This window comes from Leptonychotes weddellii, chromosome 14, assembly GCF_054177405.1.
Source record: "Leptonychotes weddellii isolate Sample4059 chromosome 14, ASM5417740v2, whole genome shotgun sequence".
Classification (NCBI taxonomy): domain Eukaryota; kingdom Metazoa; phylum Chordata; class Mammalia; order Carnivora; family Phocidae; genus Leptonychotes; species Leptonychotes weddellii.
Genome location: NC_138382.1, coordinates 26,899,251 through 26,914,685, shown reverse-complemented (window position 1 = coordinate 26,914,685; position 15,435 = coordinate 26,899,251). Strand labels below are relative to the sequence as shown.

Here is a 15,435-nt window from a genome sequence, read left to right as displayed (position 1 = left end):
TGAGGAACCTCCATACTGTTTTCCAGAGTGGCTGCACCAGCTTAACAGCAGTAATTCTAAATAATAAATCTTTTTACCTAGGAAGTAGTTTGTAGTGTTTCAAGAAAAGCAATTTCTCACATTGCAATACAGGAAAATGTCATATCAGATCTTATTATTCAATTTGTCAAAGGTACAGAGAATATAATCAAAAAAAAGAAAAAATAAATAAATGCAGACACAGTGCTAAATCCTTTTGAAGTAAAAAATAAATTCTAAAGTAATATGGATACTACATGGAAGCGTAAATTACCTGACAGACACTGATCACAAGGCAGAGAAAGCATTATCTTGGCATTAAGTTTATTTTTTAAGAATGGAAAATACTAATTAAAAATAACATTTTCTTTACTCCTGGACTCTCTTTCTAAATCTACTATTTTAAATTTAAAGCCAAACATAATCTCTAACATGCATATCAATAAAACATCTAAGCATGGAACAAAAAAATGCTTTAAAAGTTATGAAAAGGGGCACCTGGGTGACTCAGTCGGTTATGCCTCTGCCTTTGGTTAAGGTCATGACCGGGATCCTGGGATTGTGCCCCGCATTCCACTGGGCTCCCTGCTAAGCAGGGAGTCTGCTTCTCCCTCCCTGTGCTCTTGTGCTCTTGCTCTCCCTCCCTCCCTCTCAAATAAAATCTTTTTTAAAAAAGTTATGAAAAATGTAAAAATTATTTTTAAAACATGCAAACTTGTATCTGATTGAGATTCATGACCTATGAAAAGGGCTAAGAAGAGAAACTCTGGAATTTTCTAAAATTTGAGTTAAGAGAAAAAAAAACTTCATTCTCTGTTAATGCCAACTTTAGGAAAATCACAAAACTACACCAAAATACGGGTCCAGACAAGAGCAAAAAATTATGCAATCAATGCCAACTAACATTTCTGCATGAATAGAAAAAAAAAGGTTGTTCTCCTATAACTGTGAATTTAGAAACTTCATTTGCTTTCTAAATCCCTATTATTATGCAGGGGGATTGATTAGGACACACAAAACAGCCAAATAAAGCAATTTCAAGTTTCCAAAACTTGCACTGCACATAATTTTGAGTTCCAACTAAGAAGTTTGCCAGACTTGGATTGTCTCCTCCGTCAGAAGACCTGGAAAGGAGGAAACGGTCCCTGGCACAGTCAAGGCACGACCTACCCGAATCTCCAGGTTCCGATACCCAGACTCCAGCCACCTGTTGCAGCATCATGACAACCACAGGCCTGTCTCACCCACTGCGCACCCCGGCACCCTGCACCCCGGCACCCTGTAGCAGGCTTGTTGGCCAGCCCCTCACCTGACTTCGGGACTGCACCACCTGCGCGATCCTTGGAGCAGATCAGCTCAGTGCCTGTGATGGAACCCATATCACTACCACCAGCTCTACAGTAAAGCCCATTTCACATTTACAACTGAGATTACCTAAACTATCTATCAGAAGAACTCATGAGAAGCCAGGTAAATCATTTATTATTAGTTTCAAACATAACATGTCTAAAATTTGAAATATTTTGAAAACATTTAAATTTAATTTTATATGCAAACTTTGAAATTATTTCTAAAGATTCATAAACACACAAGCCATACATGATATCAGCTATACTGAGGGGGGAGCAAAAAGGGTTGGAAAATATCAGACACAGTAATCTGACGGTCCTTGCTTATTCTGTTATTAATGAATGCAAGGAACACTATTTTAAGGAACCATGATAATTTGCACATTTTTTGGTAACTACCTGTCCAAAAAACCAAGCTTGCAGGAAAAGGACTTACTATATTCTTATCCTGTATGCAATACTGGCATAGTGCCACAGGTATTTGTAAATCATTTATTCTTTTAATCTTAATACCAATACAGGGTTTCTTTAACATGCAAACCGCATCTTAACACATCAAAGTATTTTCAATGTCTCCTTAGATGAGTTTAACTTTCTCTAAAATCTCAAATATTTAACCAAACTATAATAATCACAAATATAATCATGATACAAGCATAAAGGAAAATTATAATCTGTTACCCAATGTTTCTCCTTGATTTAAAATATGGTTTTAATAAATACAAGAACAAACCCTCATTAATGTTCATGAAAATAAACTCATCACATTTTGTTTGTTTGATTCATAATTTTTCTTTGTTGTTGACAGCCTCGTCTTTTGCAGAGTAATATGGGCCAACTGTACAAACTCCTTCAACAGTATTATACTAAAGACTATCCTCATTGACAACTCTCTGAACACTGAAGTCTTATTAAAATGAAACTTCTTTTAAAAAATTGCATTTGTTTGGTTCTTTACTGTGCTGTAACATACTTCATTTTCATTCTTAAAAGTTTTCTGTGCTATTAGCCAGCTGTGATTATTCCCATTTGAGAGATGATGAAACTAAGGCTCAGAAATGGAAATCACTCCCCTGAAGTCAAACAGCAAGTAGGTGCAGTGAACTGACTGCACATTTAGTATCACCAAAACCCAGACCCCAAATATAACTGACCTCTTTGCGAGGTTCTTCAGCTACCACAATAAAGCAAACCAAAAGCCCACTAAATCAAGAATAAACTTGCAGTACCAAGCCCAGATGGTTTCACAGAATTATGCTCAATTTCTAAGAAACATAATCCAATGTTATTTAAGCTATTCCTGAGCACAAGGAAAAAAAGAAAAAAAAAAAAAAGCTTTAAAATCCTTTAAGAAGCAAGCCTAAATGGGAAACAAAACTTGAGAAATGGCCCAAGAAAACTGCAGAACAATTTTATTTAAGAGTATTGATGAAAATTCTTTTAAAAAATGAGGAAGCAGGCAACCTTCTCAGGTGCCCTCCCTCTTCAGGTGCTTTGTACTATCGCTCACTATCACTCAATAAACTTTGCTTTGCTGCTCACCACAAAAAAAAAAAAAAAGAGGAAGCAAAATCCAAAAGCACATTAAAATAATAAACCATGACTAAAAAATCATTCCAGACTATAAGAATGCTCCAATATTAGTACATTTGTTATATAATTTTTGTGTGCATGCATGTGTGTGTATGGATAAATATACATAAATGTATATCTGAACACACACATATTCTCCAGCTCGGTTCACTGAGAGGGCACGGAAGCAACACCCCAATATCAATAACCACCTAGATCTTGGCTTCTAAATATTTGGGGTAGGAAAAGTTCAAGATGAGCCTGCATATCTCATTGTGCCCAAAAGGGAGGGAATGTTCAAAGGATGATGGGACATGTCAAAAACACAAAGAACCCAGCATAAAGCCCATGGGCCACACCTATGACAATTTAAGCATCAATATAAATAACAATATTAACAGATTATAACTCATTGAATAGAACAGGAAACCATAAATCCTAATTGATAAAAATAAATAAATTGAAAGCTTAATAAATAAGTATTTATATAGTTTTTCAAAACAAAACAAAAAAAAATCAGAGTAGGGAAGCATAGAAGAGTTTAGCATAGAAGATATTAAGCAAAGGGAACATTACCAGTAACAGAACAAAATGAAATTGTGTACCACCTGATAAGATGTAATGAAAAGAATACAGTTCCACCTCTGTGATTCCTGCCAATGATGCCTCAAGAATCTAATCACAAGGAAACATCAGAAAAGAAAAATTAAGGGAATTAAATTAAAACAAAAATAACTGGCCTATAATCCTCAAAGATGTCAATATTATGAAAATCAAGGAGGGACGACTGGGTGGCTCAGTGGGTTAAGCGTCTGCCTTCAGCTCAGGCCATGATCCCAGGGTCCTGGGATGGAGTTCCGCACTGGGCTCCTTGCTCAGGGCGGGGGAGCCTGCTTCTCCCTCTGCCTGCCACTCCCCCTGCTTGTGCTCTCTCTCTCTTTCTCTCTCCCTCTCAAGTAACCAAAATCCTTTAAAAAAAAGAAAAAGAAAATCAAGGAAAGACTAAGGACTATTTAAGAATGAAGGGATGCTTAAAAGACCTGAAAACAAGAAAATGCAATGCATCATTCTGGACTGGATACATTTGCTACAAAGAACATCACTATTACAAATGGTGATATATAAAAAAGTCTAAAGATTAGCAGAAAGTACTTATCAATGGTAACTTCTTGATTTTGATGGAAATACTGTGGTTATATAGGAAACTGCCTTTTTAGGAAATATATACTGAAGTATTGAGAAGCAATGGGGCATGAAGGCAAATTTTTCAAGGAAATAAAAGTTCTTTGTACTATAATTGCAACCTTTCTAAAAGTTTGAGATTGCCCAAAGTAAAATAAGAAAATTATTTTTAAAATAAAATAAAAAAGAATAAAATTTAAGAAAATATGCAAGAACTGTATAAAGATATTTTTTAAATGTCCTTTCTAAGGACTTAAAAGAACATTTAAATGGAAAGGCACACCATATTTCTGGGCAGGAAAAGTCAACATCTGAAAGATATTTCTCTATGTTAGTCCATAAACTAAAGACATTCCTAATAAAACTATCAATAGGTTCTTGGAACTTGACATATTGATTCTAAAGTTAAATATAATGAGGGAAAATAAACAAGAATAGCCTGAAAAGTTCTAAAAACATGTTATAAAGCTACAAACAATTAAAACATTGAGGTAATGGTACATAAGTAGATCACTATATAGAAACAGAATCAACCTAAATGACTTTTAATATTGCACTGGTTAAATAAATTATGGTAGATGCATACAATGTAATACTATGGGATCATTTTTAAAAAAGGGAGCTCTACATGTACTCATATTTTAAAAATCACATTCAAGTTACAGTGTTAAGTGAAAAAATATTCAGAACAAGTATAGATACGATTTACATAAAAAATGTACACATATACATATATAAGCTTTATAGAATATCCTATATAGAATATCTCTGGAAAGCCCTAAAAGAAACTGTTTAACAGTGGTTAACCAAAAAGAGGAAACTGGCTGACTGATGGCAAAAGTGAGAATATGTATTTTTTACCCATTTATATCTTCTCTTTTTTCAAGATGTATTTATTTATATGAGAGAGAGTGCACACACATGGGAGGGAGGTGCAGAGGGAAAGAATCTCAAGCAGAGTCCCCACTAAGTGAGCACAGAGCCCAATGCAGGGCTTAATCTCATGATCCTGAGATCATGACCTAAGACGAAATCAAGCATCAAACGCTTAACTGACTGAGCCACCCAGGCGCCGCCCCCCCCATTTATATCTTCCGAATTGTGTACCTTGTTGTATACTTTGCATTGCCTATTTAAAATTGTATTTATTTAATATACATTTATACTATAATGATTTTAATAAGTTAAATTATCAAAAAGGAATGAATTTACCTATCTCAGGTCCAAATTCCTCCTACTAATGCAATCTGCCCTGAATGTTGAGAGTTCTCAGTAAGGTGTCCAAATTTCAGGCGATAGTTCCTTTTGAAAGTTAAATAAAAACAAAATGGGTGAGATAAGCAGCCTGAAAAAAAAAAAAAAAAAGACTGTACCATCAGTCTTCCCCTCAAAGGGACACCTGTGTCCTTTCTAAGTATCTGATGCATTTCCAAAACAGAACAGAAGCAACAAAGCTAATGGTGAATCAGAGACAAATATCCTTAGGACTGGAATTTTAACAAATGTCTGGTGAAAAACTAGTTAGAAGATGGAGATAACACAGAGCCAAAGTGGAGAATTTGACTTCTTCTTTAACCTCATTCAACAGGAGAAAATGTACCTACAGGAAGAATATTCTGATGAGAAAGGTGAATACTCTGGAGGGTCAGAGAAGCCCTGCAGGTAAAAAATAGTTAAGATTACTCCTCAACACTACCCATGTCCCTCTGCTGTGATGTGCCTGTCACTAAATGATGTGCTTTCCCAAGAAGCAAGACTTCTTAGAAAGAGTCCTGAAGAATGGACAAGCATGCTTTGTATCCAGGTCCTAGTTCTTCTTGAGCCTAATTAGGGAGTGACACTGAGAACATTAGTCCTTTAACGCCTGACATACTCTAGATCAACTGGGAAAGTTCAGATTTCTGAACCTCCCGTGCTAAAAATGAGAAGAGAACTATGAAATCTCCTAAAAGTGCTATCACTCACACACACAAACACACACAGATACAGACACACGCACACCAAAAGGTCCCATCTGTCCAACCAATTGTCCATACTTCGACATCTCTCTCTTCTTAAGTTTCCAATTCCTTCTCTAGAAAATAGTAAATCAATGTTTAGTATAACTATTTTGTATAGCTAACAAATACATTTTCAAATGCATAATCTAAGGTTTGAATGCTAAAAGACTGAACAATTTCAAACATAGATTTGGAAAAATTTACTGATGTGTGATGATTACACATTTAAACTATTACTATACGTTTCCTTCAAGTCCCACTATAACTAAACAAATTTAACAGAAAGAAGACATCCCTGCATAATCCCTAATTCACCCAAAATCCTTTCTATCCCTTTAATTCATGCCACACAGCAGGATTAATAAGGGATACTAGGATTTTCCAAATTATCATGCTATGGGCAACCATCAGTGAAACACACATTATCAACATGCATAAGTAGGGCATGAAGAGATAGAGCTCTATTTCAGCAAAAAAAAAGATGAAAAACAAGGTAAGCTTTAATCATGTAGACAGGAAAGGGAAAAAAAACAGACTAGGAGAACAAACAAGGATCACTGTGCAGTGCAAGACTACATATTGTGAAGGCGAAATGTACATCCCACTTTGACAGGGGTCCCCAAAACACAGCCACTAGAAACCTAGGCTCTATCCACCATTTAATAAAGGTATTACTTTTCCTATTTGCAAATACCTAAATTAATGTTTAGGAAATTTGTTTTTCAACTGAGTCTCTCTGATTATAAACGCAACAATGCTCATTCTAAAAAATTTTTAAGAAGGAAAATCAAAATTTCCAGCAATCTCACTACCAAATTAGCATTCCAGTGTATGTTTTCTAACATATGTACATTTATAAACACGTTTAAATACAACTGGGCTCATGTGATGTATACAATTTTGTATAATGCTTTCTTTCCTTAAACATAGGTTTGGAATAATTCTAACATTTTAAAATATTCATCCAAGTTACAAATATCACATCACAGTGTGCAGTTAAATAGCCCTTGTACTAGATACTTAGGTTATTTCTAATATTTTGTTAGCAAAATAGATAAGAGATCAATATTTCATTGATGGAGACCAAACAGCACCAAGCCTTCCTCGCAGAGGTTCTGATAAAGTGAATAAATGAGAACTGTCACAGTTCTAGTGATCAGCTCTGATGATCTACTGAACATGACATGACATCCTTACCAAGCCAGGCTCCTTAATTCATACCTTCACAAACACTCCTTTGCCTTGATCCCTTTGTTTCATTTTTGCAATTTTGTTTGGTTTGTTAACAAATTGAGAAAATAAAAGTGATTAGAGGCCAGCCTTAAAATTCAGTGACTTACGCACACCTGCAATGAGCTTAGCCAAATAGGGTAGAAGAGTACTGGCTATTAGTGGCCCAAAGAAACCTAGAGGATAAGACCTAAAAGACCTAAGGTAGAGTCTGATTTAGATTTTTCTCAACCTAACCTTAAGCAACTCTCCTTTGCGACCAGGCCAGAATTTCTAAGCAGAACTAGCTTTCAGCAATAGTCATTTATTTTAATAGGAAAGGCAGAGGATAACTATATGCACTTGGACTTCCAATCAGACAAGAATTAGAAAATAGCAACTGTGTTTCAAAAAGGGGGGAGGAGCTAATGTAAATTAAGCATTTTCCTCCTACAGCCTTAGAGCTGTGTTGTTCAGACTGCAGCCTGCAATCCTACCCAATTTGGTGGAGTACATCAATATTTTTATAATATGTGATATGGAACAAAATAGAAAATATCGGAGTACAGCACCATGTACAAAGGTGGCAAAGTATTGTTTTGTGGAAATTTTCAGTTTTGTGTGTGTATGTGTGTTGGGTCAGGTTGGGTAAAATTACTTCCTACTGTGTGCCCCAGCTTTAATTTCCTTAATTTTTTCATATATACAGAAGTCATTAATTTGTACAACAAATGTTTATTGAGTAACTATACTATAGTGTTGATGAGACAACAGTATCCTGGTATGATAGAAGTGAATAAAAATACTTGGGTCCCTGCCCTTGTAAAATTCTTACAGTTTAGAAACAGTCAATCACATAAATAGAGAGCAACAGTGTAACTAAACATTCATGCTCAAAATAATCCTTTTTAATGAAATTTCGCTGATCTATTGTGTTCACTACTCTATGCTTAAGTGTTATGGAAGGAAACAATTAGGGAATTAAGATAGATTATCACTAGGAAAGCTGATTTAGATTGGCGGAGAGGTGGGCGTGACAGGTCAGGATTCTCTGAGGAAGTACATTCAAGCAGAGACTGGAATGATGTACCAAAAGAAAGTGGGAAGAAAGTCTGGCAGAAAACAGCACTTTCGGCAAGGGCCTGTACAGTTTGAAAAAAAAAAAAGCCAATGGGCAGATAGGAAAACTAAAACCATCTAGATAAGGTTTGGCGGTTGCTTCAGATAGGAAGAGATAATGCAGGAATTTTAAGTCTCCTGAGAGCAATGAGAATGATCCAATTTGCATTTTAAAAGATCATGGTGGAGCAGAAATAGGAAGGAGGCTGGAGTGGCTAGTGAGATGATTGCCAAGTAGAGACTAGAGGACTGATCCAATACATATTTTGGAAGCAGAAATGATAGGGTTTGGCGATAGTTTGGGTGTGATGAGGGCTGAGAAACCATGAGATACCTGGGATAACTCACAGGTTTCCCCAAGTGAGCAGTGAAATGGGATGAGATGAATGAGAAACCTGGAGCAGCAGTGCTGAGAGGAAAGATCCCAGGTCACCTAGTTACAGTTAACAAGTAGAGATGTCAAATTAATAACTAGAACGGGATGGAGATATAAAAAAAGAAGTCAGCATCAAAAGGGTTTTGATGACACATGATTCTGCGCTGTAAGTATTTACCCTCAATAATAAATAACACAAACGCAAAAAAAATCTAAAATAAATTTGAAAGATTCTGTGGAGCAACAGCTCATAAATACCATAGTAGCTGAAGCCACTGTGTATCTGAAAACGTAGAGCAACAGTGTAACTAAACATTCATACTCAAAATAATCCTCTTGCAGGAAATGATAGAGAATCACTTGTCTATTGTGTTCACTTGCTGTATGCTCCACATCTAACATAGCACATGACACATAGTGAGTGTTAAAATATCTACTGAAGATATATACCCACTACTAGGCAGAATAACCACCCAGCAAAAAAAGGACAAATAGTGCAAATAACAAGCAATTGTGCAAGGAAAAACTCTGTACTATGAAACATACAAATGTACTAGAGCAAGGACATTTCTCAGGGAAAAAGGAAAATGAGCTATTTACGCTATCATACCCTAATAGTATCAGAGCTAGATTCTGTTCCTAAGAATCAGCTTAATTTCAATACCAGAAATTCCATCCCTAGACAACCAATGCTCACCATTCCCTATTATCCCTAGATATGAGAAAGAATTAAAATGTAATAAAAGTTTGATATTTGAAGCTATAGTAAAATCTCATCTAGGTTATTAAAACAAACAAAAGAGATTAGAAGGAATTTTATTAAAATAAAAATGGCAATTACTGATGATTTTTCTTTATTCCCTTGTTCACAAAAGTCATACCAATACATAGGAGAAAATTCAGAAAATGCCCACAGACACAAACAAGAGCCCATCACCCAGAAGTAATAAACCACTTTCAACATTTTGCACAGAACTTTTTCTGTGCATACATGGGGGTAGAGAGTAAACAGTGATCCACAACTAATCGTGTAATTGTTTTAGACTATGAAGATTACAGAATGCTGCTATGGCTAGCGTACAGTATTGAGGGAAGACTAACCTGAAGTAATAACTGAGCTAAGTAAGCTATCTGAAGGATGAGATGGAATTAACCAAAGAAGTGCAGGTCAGGGTAGCAGTCAAGGCAGAAGGAACAAGAATGTGAGCAGGGCACCAGCCCCACCTAGCCAGGAAATCGGGGAGAAAGTTTTGGTGGAAGGAGGAGATTGGCTGGGCAAAGCCTTACTGAGAGAGCTGAGAGGACTTGATCCGCAGGGGAAGAAGGATGGGATTGTTCCAACTGCTTATGTGGGGAAAGGATTAGGCCCTGCAAGTGCAGACTTCTGTGATCAGCATCTTCTCCCAAAGGGCATGGAGGGTGGGGAAACAAGAATCTTTGGGGGTGTGCATTACAATATTTTAAAGACAATAATACAATATTTTAAATTTATATTTTAGGTTCCACAAAACCTTCTAGATTGGTAGCAAGTGAAGAAAAACAGTGACTTTAACTCTTGCACAACTCCCAAGAAATTCATATTAGAAATGGAGGTGGGGGGGTGCCTGAGTGGCTCAGTCATTAAGCATCTGCCTTTGGCTCAGGTCATGATCCCAGCATCCTGGGATCAAGCCCGGCATCGGGCTCCCTGCTCTGCGGGAGGCCTGCTTCTCCCTCTCCCACTCCCCCGGCTTGTGTTCCTTCTCTTGCTGTGTCTCTCTCTGTCAAATAAATAAATAAAATCTTTAAAAAAAGAAAAAGAAATGGAGGTGGGCAGAGGAGCACTGAATATTCATAATAACAAAAAATAATATAAATTTCAAAAGACTGAAAGACCTGCATTAGACACTGAGTTTAATGATAGTATGGAATATACCTGTTTTATCACCATATCTCTAATAAATATATAACAAATTAGTACCAAGGAAATAATCATTTGCTTTATGAAGAAAAACTGGGCTAATATAAAGGGATGATCTTAAAGACATCCAGACAAGAAAAACACATCACTATCCACAGGACAAAGCCCCACACAAAGACTTCTGGCCTCTAGAGAAATGGACTTGGTGGTGGAGCAGAATAGGTCCCTCAAAGGCCTAGAGAGAATAGGTCCCTCAACACTAACTATCCCTCCTTCACCCATCTATTCACTCAAGAAAAAAGGTTTAACCCAGCAATTCCACTACTAGGCATATATCCAAGAGTAAAGAAAACACACATACACACTAAAACTAATTCGTGAATGTTCCTAGCACATTATTCAAAATAGCCACAAAGTATAAACAACCCAAATGCCCATCAACTGATGACTAAACAAAAAGTGATATATCCATACAATGGAAGACAAGTCAGCCATAAAAAGGAATAAAGTACTGATAGATGCTACAGGATGGATGAACCTTGAAAACATCATGCTAAGTGAAAGAATCCAGTCACAAAAACCCACAAATTATATGGTTATACTTATTTTTTTTAAAGATTTTATTTATTTATTCATGAGAGACAGAGAGAGAGGCAGAGGGAGAAGCAGGCTCCCCAGGGAGCAGGGAGCCCAATGCGGGATTCCATCCCAGGACCCCGGGACCATGACCCGAGCAGAAGGCAGACGCTTAACCATCTGAGCTACCCAGGCACCCTATATGGTTCTACTTATATGAAATGTCTACAACAGGCAAATCTATTGAGACAGAAAGCAGATTAGTCATTGCTTGGGGCTAAAGGGGGTGGGAGCGAGAGGGACAATAACTGCTAATGGGAACAGGGTTTCTTTGGAGATGATAAAAATGTTCTAACATTGATTCTGATGATAGTTGCACAATTCTATGCACATACTAAAACCACTGGATTTTACACCTTAAATAGGCGGATTATATGGTATGTGAGTTATATCTTAATAAAGCTATTATTTAAAAAGAGAGAGGATATTTTAGCATCCCCAGATATTATGGTAAATTGCTAGAGATACAGCAAAGGAAAAAAAAAAAAAGAACCTGTTCTCAAAGCCCTAACATTCTAAGGGGGGGGGGGGAGCTAGTCAAGATATAATGACAAAACAATGAAAAAAAGAAAGAAAAGAAATCAGACTACCCAAGGTTAGTTAGGCACCTAACTTAGTCCTGGGTGATTCAGAAGGTGTCAAGTAGAGAACTCGAAATACCAAATTTTCACCCTTTATTTGAAATTTAAATCTAAATAACTTTTTAAAAATTATGTACCTGTTCAGCTTCTTAAAATCTTCATTCTTATAGAAAGTTAATAATAGATTTTTTAAAAGCATTTGTGCACCTACAAGGTTTAAAACCTGTATTTTTAACTTTAGACAAGCAACCGATTTAAATGTTAAAACAAAACAAGTCTCCGATTTAAATTGTACTGTACTACCAAGTTCGTGGAGTGTTGTAAAGACTCTGTGCAAACTTTTCATAACGCCTTAAATTGGGAGAAAGAGGGCCTAAAAAACCGAACAGCCGTGTAATACATTCCAAAACAAAGCATGGGGGGTTTGGAAGAGACCAGCAAGGCAAAATTTGAGTAATGATCGCAAAGGAGAACCAAGTGTTTCAAAGCAAAAATGGACCTTTAAGAATTAAAGCCACTAATTTTCAACCACAACACTTCGAAATTATATTAGTAACTGTTACCATAGAAACGGTGAAGCCGAATTTCCCAAGATTAAAAATAAAAATTACAGCAAATTCAAGTAGGTGAAATAGGTCAAAACTTGGTCCGAACCTAGGTGGAACTGAGCCTACCAGAAAGAAACCTTCACCGAGATAAGGGTGAACCAACGCCAACTTCTACATTTCCAAAGCAGGTTTGATAAACCGCCTTGAAGGGTAATTTACCAAGTGCTAAAAAAAAAAAGTTTGCCCTCTCTTTTCCTGGAGCAGAAACCTTACAACACCCCTCCTGGGCTTCACCCACAACCAAAGCCAGCCCGTGCAGACCTGCACCGGGCAGTTTAGGGGAAGACTGGCTCAGAGTTCACCCGGAAAGCATCTGAATCCAGCCCTGCTGGTTTCATTGGCTAAGCCTGGAGGAAAAACCCAAGCTCGAACCCGGAGCCCCAGCCTGCCTGCCTCCCTCCTCCACATCCCCACCCTACGCCACGTCCAGTGCGTGCCGGGCATTCCACGCGAAGCGATCCAACTCATTTATTAAGCTCCCACTGTCTACACCGCATCGTGGCTTCAGGCACTGCAGGAAGAAATGGCCTCTTGCCGGAAAAACCAAAAGGACAGCACGGGGGCTGCGGACGAACCCGGGAGAGAGGCTGCCTGCCTGCAGCGAGGTGTGCTGGAGAGGAGTCCCCGCCTTCACTCCCCCGGGTCGTGACAGTTCCAGAGAAGAGATGGCACCGAGGGCGCAGCAGGCCGTGCCTCCCTGGAGTCCGCCACAGACCAGGCTGGAAGAGGAATGGAAAGGAGTCGGCATCCCTGGACCACCCGCGCGCTCCTCTGCCCCAAGGAGCGCGACCCAGACTTCGGCCCCCGGGAGAACGGCGAGCACGGGGACCGAACCCCCGAGAGGGCCGGAGCGGACTGTCACTGGCTCCCTCTTCCCTCCGCTGCGACTATGGCCGGCCGCTCTCTCCCTAGCATGACAGCGGCGGCGGTCGGGTACCAAGCGTCTCGCGCCCCGCGTCTCCGCTGCCACGGCCGCCGGCACCCCCAGCGGCTCGGAGCAGAGGGGACAGTGCCGAGAAGACCGCCCGAGCCCCTCCCCCACCATCCCTATCGCCCAGACTCCGGAAAAGCGGTTACCTGGCGCGCGGGTGGGCACCGGGATACCACCCAGAGGAGGAAGATGAGGAGGAAGATGAGGAGGAAGAGGGTGGCCTCCGGCCCACGGAGATTTGGGAAATTTGGAAGATTTGTTCCGCACTGGGGTGACAGCTGTTCGCTGCGCACGCGCACCGGCCCCCAGACGCCTGATCACTCCGCCGCTCCTCACCCTCCCGTCGAGGGGATGGGAGGCAGCGGCGAAGGCGCGCGCACAGCGCCTGCCGGCTCTCCCTGCGCGGGGGCGCGCGCGTTGTCACGTGACCACTGGGGCCCGCACTTAGTGGGTCACGTGAACTTCCAAACAGTTTAAAGATGCCCGGCACCTTGCTTTGGGATTAGTTTTCCGTGCTGTTCTTAATCTAGGTTTGCTGTCGTGCATCTTGTTCTCTGGGGAGGGGCATGTGCACTCTTTCCCAGAGGGGAAGACACTTAAGGAGAAGGAAGGAACAGGTGCACAGAACCTTGCCCGGAAGTGCCTACCGGGTTCCCGCAGGGCTGGACCTGATAGAGTCCACGCGCCACACGTCGTCCTGGGCCCCGACGCGGGCCTATGGCGGACTCCGGCGCGCGGACGTCAGAGTGGCGTTGCCATGGGTGGGGCTTCGGAATGCCCTGCGGAGCCTGGCTAGGATGTCCGGGCTCGCTGCTGGGCAGCAGGGACAGCGTCTTACTGGCCGGGGCTCCTGCGCCTCTCAGCAACAATGGGAGATCCCGAGTGGGCCAAGGGGTCCACCTGCCAGCCTTTTAACTGTCAAGCAAAAGACCGTGTTCTTTGACTAGAAGAGCGAAACTGTCCCATATTCCAAGCACCTAGGTGGAGCATGGCCCATCCAGGTGTGCGCTGGAGCTGAGGAGAACCGAGGGTGGCCCCAATAGGAATCGAGGCTCGGTAGCTCTCAAAAACTAGGGACTGACAGCAGTTTTGGCCGGAATTGTAGTAACAGGAAGTGCAAGTGTCTCCGGACCCCTGAGAACGTACTTAAATTAGCTTGCTACTACTTATTACTTCTGTGCTGTAACTCCGCCTTCCAAGGTGTCAGAAGGAACCACAGAGACCTTAAACCTTTGTACTGCCAAAGACAGATGGCTAACACCAGATGTTTTGCAAAGCTCAACAATTTTTTTTAACTTCCTGCAGAGTACCCAGCTGGGTCCCTTGTAGCGTCTCCCCTAACGGCCTCTTAGCTAAGACTACTCAGATCATTACACTCCTGAGCACACTTGAACTGTCTAATATGCTGAGCTTCCTATTACAATCCACTGATTTCTGCTTTTTAAAAATATCTCAACAGGTCCACTTACCACACCCTTGAAGTCTTTTCTCTCTGGGAAGAGCATATCGAGGTCAGATGAAATGTGGTTAAGTAAGGCTAATGGGATTGATTATTGGTCCACCACATTTCTTTAGTTATTAAATTAGAAACAAGGTTTATGCTCTATTACCCATATACACGTCTGAACTTGCCTAATATATATACTCAAATGAGTATTTTCCAAATGTGTATACTATTAGGATCCCAACCCTCCTTACAAGTCAGTTGGATATGCTAAAACAATAAATACATAACCCAACATTTATTTAGAGCTTACTGTGAGCTTGACACTGTTTTTAAGTGCCTCACAAATATTAGCTAAATTTATCCTTATAATAATTCAATGGCTAGGTATTATTATTATCTCATTTTAGATATTAAAACTGAAGTATACAGGTTAAGAAATTTGTCAAACAGCTACTAAAATCCAGGGTACTTAGGAAGCCATATGCTGTATTAGACTGGCAACCTGGT

General features: G+C 39.7%; 1 long non-coding RNA gene across 1 annotated transcript; it reads right to left on the bottom strand.

Annotated features, from left to right (window-relative positions):
- Positions 1-325: 325 nt before the first annotated feature.
- On the bottom strand, positions 326-14,150 carry LOC145717011 (uncharacterized). The gene is made up of 2 exons (XR_014139984.1): positions 13,628-14,150; positions 326-13,269 (listed from the first exon to the last, which is right to left on the bottom strand). It is a non-coding gene; the product is annotated as an uncharacterized LOC145717011 (long non-coding RNA).
- Positions 14,151-15,435: the final 1,285 nt, after the last annotated feature.